This window comes from Cyprinodon variegatus, unplaced genomic scaffold, assembly GCF_000732505.1.
Source record: "Cyprinodon variegatus isolate N-32 unplaced genomic scaffold, C_variegatus-1.0 Scaffold119, whole genome shotgun sequence".
In the NCBI taxonomy this organism is placed as follows: Eukaryota; Metazoa; Chordata; class Actinopteri; order Cyprinodontiformes; family Cyprinodontidae; genus Cyprinodon; species Cyprinodon variegatus.
Window position 1 is genome coordinate 645,681 of NW_015150572.1, and position 8,421 is coordinate 654,101.

Sequence of the window (8,421 nt, forward strand, 5' to 3'; positions counted from 1 at the left end):
CTATACCTTTAAATGATTTAATCCACACAGTTTTAGTTTTTTTTTTTTTAGTTTTTTTTTTATAGCTGTATCTATGTTTAAATGGCCAATTATGCCCTCCTTCCCCACCACACCCATCCGATATAGTGGTCGTGAAAACATGAACACATTCTCACCTGTTAAGTGAAGCTGAGCAAAGAGATTCAGGAAAACACGGGAAGAAAAGGACGACTGCAGTCGATGAAGAAGAGGCGTGAGAAAGAGAGAGCTTGAGGTGAAGAGTGGCTGCAGGTCTTTCCCAAGCCTGCAGCAGTCCAATTAATCAGGATTTCTCCCACTGAACATTTGACTTACTCTCTCTCACACACCCCCCCACACACACTTTCACACACACAGCTGCTGTGAACTCAGCCAGTGCTACCAAAGGAGGGGTTAAGTCTTGTCAGCATGGATGAGACTGGCCTGTGAGTGTGCGTTAATCTAGCTGTGCATGAATGTATGTGGATGTGATTGTTGTGTGGAAAGGCCAAGTTATGTATGTAACGGGCATCCCAGGGCACGCAGATGTGCAGGAGTGTTGGCCTAAGCCCTGGCGAAGCCTACTGCGAGGGTCAGGACCTTTACAGAATCAGTGCCTCTGCATGTCAGGACTAATGGAAGGGCCCCACCAGCTTCAGAGAGGAGGGAGAGGGGTGGGTGGGTGAAATAAGGAGAAGTGAACAAACACTCTGGTGGGGCAGAAGGGGGGAAAAAAACGGGACGGGAAGTTTTGGGAGGGATGGTGGGAGGAGAATTGGGACTCAAAGGGGGGGAAAAAAGGTTGAGGTGCGGTAAGGAGGGTTGGTGGGAGGAGGAAACACAGGGAAGGAAGTGTTTTAAGAAGGAAGTTTTAGGGGAGAACTGGCTGATTAAGGAGAAAAGTTGGAGAAAGGTGAGGAAAAGGGGGATATGACAGAAATGGATGCTGTGAGGAATCAGAAAATCGCTGAAAGGAAACTCCAGGTAAGCAATAAAGTAAGATTAACAAAATGCAGATATGATGATGATGTGTTCGGTTAATCAGTAAAGAGGGAGGAGAGATAGATGAGTGAAAACAGAGCAGAAACATGGGTGTGGTCTTAGAAATGAAAACTAAACAACCCCCCCCCCCCCCCCTAAGCACCTCTGTCTGAACCAGCATATAACCCTATGTAATCTTGGGTAAGAAGCTTTATTGAAAGTATCACTTTAATGCAGCAGCCCTGCAGATTCTGCAGAATTTATTACACTTGACGAACTTGAAAAGTGTTTCAATCAAACACTTTTAATAAAAGATATCAACCTAAGTAATGAAAAGATAATTTTGTACATTAAGGTTTAGTTTCATATTTATCATAAATAATTATGCGTCTGGATTTGCTGTGCTCTCGTTGTGAATGTGACAACTTTTCAGGTTTTTAGACATTTAATAAATTGCTTGATGGACTAAAATAAAAAAAAAAAGATTGATCAAAAAAAAAGTGCTACATCTTTGCTACTTTTATTTGTAATTCTGTAAAATAACAACTTTTAGTTTGATTTTTTTTGCTCTTAGAATTTATCACCCCGTAGGCCTTTGCATTAAGCTGCAGAAATGTGTTAAGAAAATATGTATTCACATTCTTAAACATTTATAAATGTATTTCTTTTTATTACTGGAGTATAAGTAGTTATGCTTAATTTTCATTTTTATAAAACATACAGCCTCAGCATTACATTTTGATAATAAAACCTAGAGTTTGTAAATGTTTGAACTTTCTGTTTTAGTCCCCTTTGACCTGACTAGTTTTTGTTTTGACAATGTTTTAAATGCTTTAAATGCTTTTTTTACTGCTAAAATGTAAATGTTGTAAAGAAAAATAAATAAACAAAAAAAAAAAAGAAAAACGGAAGATTTATTTTTGCCCTTGTCACTTCATAATGATCTCATGAATTTTGATAGTTTTCAAGGTTTTTGCATCACTCAGATAAAACCTAAAATCACTTTTACTCATTGGCATTTTTTTATCTGCTAAATTCTCCTCTTTATTAACGTAACAAAGGATTGAATCAAATCAGTATGTTTGCACACAAAAAAGATAGAAAACAAGAAATTAGAATTCGCAGATTTAGAAATATTTTTGTTAAATGTAAACATGAAAAACGCTTACTTTAGTTTTGATTTTTATAGCAGATTTTATACTAATGCCTCTAAAAAGCCGTGAGCCTATTCTACACTGAAAAAAATAATGCAACCGTTTATGGCATTTACTTAATCATATTTAATTAGTTTAACACAATTGTTTCATGCTAGGACATAAAACAATTCTGTTAAAGTAAGTAAATATGATTAAGTAAATTCCAATAATTTTTTCCCGTCTATTCTATTCTATTCTATTCTATTCTATTCTATTCTATTCTATTCTATTCTGCTTTAAAATCATACCAATAGATTTTCAAAGTAGAAAAGACACAATAATACCAAGTTTGAAAACATTGTGCTAAATGTTCTGCCTGTCCAGAGTGTGTTTGTCATGTGTTGAGCTGCAGACATTGTGCCACTGTGTGTCCATCAGGCCCAGACACCCTGCTTCCTCCTCTCTAATAACCCAGAGATGGTGATCAGCTGTCTGTGTCACTTTGTGCTGGGTGCAGCAGACGGTTCACCCGCTGAAATCATCCATCTGAGGCAGGGATGGAGGAGATGGTTTCATAAAGCAGTGACGGGGTGTCTGGGCTGTTGTTAAGCAGTGTTGTTTCTGTAAGTTACATGACTTGTATTGAGCTGGAGAAATAATTGCAAAGCTGCAGAAATAACGCAGCAGGCCAGAGTAAAGATAAAATAACAGCCTGGAAAAAGAGAAGGATGCCAGCGAGAAACACATTCCTCTTTATTTTAAAGTGAAAAAATTGGAATTTGTGAAGAGTTTCAGTTGTGAATCTAAGAAGATCCTGTTGAGGAGAGGGAGCTGATCAACAAGTGGCAGAGGACAGAGTTAGAGCGCCCCCTACAGAGTAGGAAGGGAGCACACATGCACAGAGACACTATAGTTGATATGGACATTTTTTAATGAGGATTTGCTTATTCTTGTTAAAGCCAAATATATTTAAACATAAAACACAGAAATTTATAGGAGTGATAGCATTATTTTTTTCAAACCAAAATTTGGATAAAATGTTCCCTCTTTGAAAAACTGATAGTAACCTCTATTGTTATTTGGAATGGATAAATGTAAACTCTGATTGGTTGGTTTAATTTTTCATCCTTACTTTTAGAATATACCTCATTTGATTTCTGTATATTGAATGTGCCTCGGTACAAATATGCCACATAAAAGGAAAAGATTTCCTTTTATGTGGTTGGTTTCCTCTGTTTACAATGAAGCAACAAGGAGATAATAAAAAAAATACAAAATTAGTCAAACATTTTAGATTTATTGTGTACATATGAAGTAACAAGAATCCTAATAATAATAATGAACAAAAACAAGGATGAGTTTTTGCAGCTAACCCTGAAATTATTTACACCCCCTGGCAAATAAAAATTCAACATTATTTTTATTCAAGCAAGACATTTGTTTCTGAGCGAATGATGAGTAAACACACCCAGGCTATGACTTAAGCTGCAACATTATATATATATTTTATCTATTTAGATTATATTTCTCCTTTGTTGTATTTCATGCTTGCCAGTTCTTAACTTAGAGATCTTTTAGGAACAATTTTAATTCAGAATATATTTGGGATCAGATTATTTAGGATAGAGTTACCTCTCTAATCCAGGCAGGGAAACTGTTTTGAGGTGTATATTTTAAAAATGTATCAGTGCTGTTAATTTTTAAAGTGAAATTTCAAAATTAGTCAGCCAATTTTAAACTAGATAAATATCCAGACAAGTGAGCGCCAAGGAGATTCGTCTTATTCACCATATAAGCCTTATTTGCGCATTTCGTCCTTGAGCAGCCTTCTGGACACTTTCTCTGGGCTTTACCAATCAGATCGCTTGGATTTGTGCGTACTGATCTGCTGAGACCAATCCTAAACAGGGGGAATATCGTCACTTACTCCCTCCAATAGACTCTGACATCATCCCCTGGTCTAAACTAATGCACAGACAAATCCCCCCCACCCCCACAGGAGGGGTGGGGGTGAATAATCAGGCTGCTATTCTCAGTAACAACAGCCTGGATTCAGTCATTTACACCTAGAGCCTCAGATGTTTGCTTGTGGATTATGGAATAGCTACCATTGAATGCTGTGACTTTATGAAATCATGTCAAATAGTAATATTGATGGCATTTAAAATCCCATTAGGAGGATATAACAAAGAAAAAAGCCCCTGACCCTAAAACGCTTCTGAAAAAGTGATTATTTCTATTTGAATAAATAAAAAAAATAGTGGAAAGCAGCTTCTGTGAAAGGTAAAGTGGGGAGGATGTGTGAGGTAACAAATATTAGAGCTTCATATTATATGGTATAGAGCCTGTTGTAGCAGCAGTTGGCTTGTTTGTTTGTGTTTCCAGCGTACAGTGGAGTCACCAGGAGGCCAGCAGTATCTGCGAGGCTCTTCTGTCACAACACATCCCATCTTCCTTCTCGAACACACTCCATCTTTCCTTCCCCCCCTCTAAATTCAAACATCCTTCTCTCTGAGTTTTCAAAAATCAAACCTGTCATCACTGAGCTATAAAAAAAAATAGAAAACAGGACAAGATTTGTCTCTTAAAGTCTCTTATTCCCCTTCCTGTTGAACAGCACCAGCCGAGGGCTCCGTCTTCAGCGAAAGGTCACGGCCTCGCTGACCTCTCGTTGACCCCGACCTGAGCGCAGAGAGCCTCTCTGTCAGCTGCAGCTGTGGTGCTGCTAAAAGCCGGGATAATCCAATCACACAGTTATTAGAGCTGAGTAGGCCGCGGCCTCGAACAGGTGAGTGTGATTTTCTCTGCCTCCTAATCTTCCTTCCTGACTCAAATTTTGCTAATTTCACACACTGGATGCGAAAACCCCAGACTATAATCACACCCGCCTCCTTTAGCCCCTATTCACACTCCCTCATTGCTTCAAAAAAAAAAAAAAAAAAAAAAAAAATCATATCAGTGGTGATGAAATCCAATGATCTGTCACCTCAGCCTCATTTGCTGGGAGTATTAAACAAACTGATGCTGCAGTGGCGTCACTTTCTCTCAGCTTCATTAGGGAGCTGTTTGTTTTATAAGCAGAGTCAGATGAGTTCATGCAGCTGATGGAGCATGTGTGTGTGTGTGTGTGTGTGTGTGTGTGTGTGTGTGTGTGTGTGTGTGTGTGTGTGGGGGGGTTGCTGGGATTTAGATTTTTTACTTAAGAGGTATGCAAAGTGCTAGATCGTGATATTAGGAAGCGAGGTATACAGGAATGTAGGAAAACTTACGTACAATTATTAAGAAGCTTTAGTGAGATCATTTCTTTTAATTGACCAGTTTTGTTGCCTCTTGCTCTTTGCCAGAGCAACGTCTACCTGATAAAATATTAAGCCACTCGGTTTGAGCCGCCCTGCTTTAACCTACATGTGAAAGCCTGGCAGCTTTGTTAAACATGTTTACAGCACAGAGTTGATTCTTGCTCTGCTCACCTCACACCCTCCACTGTCCTGTGACATTTTCTATTTATTCTATTTGATTTCAGTTTGGCTTCCTCTGTACCAATCTGGAAAAATGTAATCTTTTATTATTTTTTTTCTTCGCTTCTTTGACGTTTTTATTTTTATTTTTTGCAAATTAAAGCAGTCTGTGTCTCTGTAGCCCTTTTTGTACCAAATCAATTTTCTGACATCTTTTTTGGGCAGGAAAGGATAACTTTAAAAAAAAAAAAATAAAAATCAATAGTTCTGGCAGTTTGTGACAATCCCACACACGGATAATACCCAAGAAAATTCAGATGGGGAAATAATCATTTTTGTATTATCATTTTAATAAATAAAAGGAGAGACTTCAATCAATTGTACTGACGGATTGAATTTAAAAATGAAATGAATTCATATTTTCATCTAGGATGAAAACTGAAATAAATAATGACATTCTTGAAACAAATTTGAAAACATTTGGAGAGATTAATGTGGATTAATGAGATTAATGTATATATATATGTATATAAACTTTTGCTAATGTTTTGTTAACTCGTAAAGAAGAAAAAAAATCACTCTTTAAAAAAAATGTGCAGTTGAAGGAAACATGTTTTTTTTATTGTATTTTCTAAAGGGAGCACATCATATTTATAAGACATAATTTAAGAAAAGGATCGTTTTCATTTTCAGAGGACACAGATAGAGCTTAGAATGAAGGAGCCTCCGGGTTAAGGCTTATGTTTTGACGTTTGTTGCTTCCCAAAAACATTTATTGCTTAAAAGTGGATGCAGCTTAGATTCAGAAGTTTTCTTCATTGAACCATGAAGTTTCTCTCATAATGTATATAGAACATGCACCTTCTGAAAAGATAGCAACTGAATTCAAAAGTGATATAACCTCTGAAAAAAAATTGCAATTTATTCATATTTAAAAAAAAAAAAACGGGCAGTTAAGGATGAACTCAGATCTTTGAGAGTGGATGGCCTCTTAACCATCACACTAATCTTTAGGCGACTCAAATTTTATAGTCAAATAAATAAAAAAATTTAAAATCACTTTTATTTCCAGTCAGTAGAAACATGATGGTACATTCAAAGATTGAAATTCAAATCTAATACTGCCAGGGGTGTGAATAATTTTGAGTTCATGTCGCGGTCATGAGTTTCTAACTAGCACAGTGTTTTACATAACATTTTACCATCTTAATACTTAACCCACATTATATATTTTTGATTGAATCAGCTTGGGTAAAGATGAGACATCACAATCAGTCAAAGTAAAAAAAAAAAAAAATAAAATAAAATAAAAAAATAAATACTAAGGGCAGCTGAGGATTTACCAGAACTCATTCTGTAAATGTTCCCCTACAAATCACGAAAGATGCAAGCTCCACAGCAAAACACGGGATCTTTTTTCTCTTCTAAGAGGTCAGATTATTTCGTTTTGTGTAAACATCACATGGCATCAAATAAAAGTTGAGCGCACATACACTATTTATATCCCTCAATAGGAAACAGCAGAGCGAACGTTAGGGCCACAGTTCAGAGGCAGATTAGTGGGTTGCACGTGTTTCATGTCCTCAAATGACCGAGAATTTGAACTTTTGACATCGCCTTTTAAACCCTTTTTTTCTTTTATTAACTCTGACATTGTCAGAGTTAAAAAAAAAAAAATTGTTATGCTGAAATGTATCTATGGTGATGTCCAAATCTAAAATGAAATTAAATGCCAGTTGTGATTGATGTCAAACACAGACAGATGGACAGGTACGGTTCTTCAGAGAAACAGTCAGTTCATTTTTAAACTGCATTGTTGTGTTAGCTGTGTGTTGGTTCAACTTCTAGTCTGAAGACACATGCTCAACCTTTCACTGCCCTCAACTGTACTGTGCTCAGTCATCAATGTGTAGCAGCACATGTAGGCTGCGGCTCACAGCTGAAAGCACGTTAGGTATTTCATGCTGCGTGACTTCTGGGAGGCTCCGAACGATGTTCATCCACACAGTCGAATAAAAGAAAAGGAACTGGAGATGGTGATGGATTCAGCACAAGTGTGAAGAAAACTTCACTTTGTAATACCTTGAAGAAGTATTTTCCAAATTCGTCCACACCATATCAACATATTTCAGTACTTTAATACGTGCTTATTGGGAGTTTTGTGTGAGATAAGTACATTAGAATTGCAAAGTGGAACAGTTTTTATTAAGAATAAAAACATTAACAATATGCTGTGCTTTTGTATTCTGTTCCCCTTTAACAATACTTTAACATTCTTAACTAAATTTAGCACTGGACATCAACTCTGTCAGTCCAATTGTACCTTTGATTTACACCATTTTCCTGTATCTATAAACATGAAAAAAGAGCCTACAGGAGGTGAGAAATTGATTATTAAGGAATATAAACCTGCACAGTCAGGTCAAGGTAAAGAAGCATACAGCAAGAGATGCATGGTCAGGGATGAAGAGTGTCACAGACAGAAGTCTGGACAGAAGCAATGAACAGCACACATTCTTCAATAGATTCAGCTAAGGAAAAAGCTCAGCATCTCCTTGTTGTGGGGGCAGTGATCTCCTTTGCCATCATCTGATGGAGCGAAGGCATCAGAGCATATGACTTAAAAAATCAACAAGATGTTAAAAAAGTCCACAAGGAACTCCCCAAGAGCCTCTGGAGATGAATTCACAAAGAATATGTATCTATAAAATTAAGGCCATTATGGAAAACAGGGAGCATCCTCTTCATTAGATTGTTTAACAACTACAGAGGGTCTTCAGTCTGAGGATTATCCAGAACAGAAGATGCTTCCTGCCTACAGCTATTAACACCTCCAACAACTCCATCAA

The 8,421-nt window shown here is 37.0% G+C and overlaps 1 protein-coding gene across 2 annotated transcripts in view; it reads left to right on the forward strand.

Moving 5' to 3' along the window:
- Positions 1-867: 867 nt before the first annotated feature.
- Positions 868-8,421, forward strand: part of LOC107085238 (shootin-1-like) — a 35,593-nt gene continuing 28,039 nt past the window's right edge. Inside the window, exons 1-2 of one of the 2 annotated variants that reach the window (XM_015375458.1) lie at positions 868-981; positions 4,732-4,902. The gene's annotated coding sequence lies outside the window, so the exon portion shown is untranslated. Of the gene's footprint in view, positions 994-4,731; positions 4,903-8,421 lie in introns of both variants that reach the window. The other variant, XM_015375459.1, reaches the window with a different exon arrangement.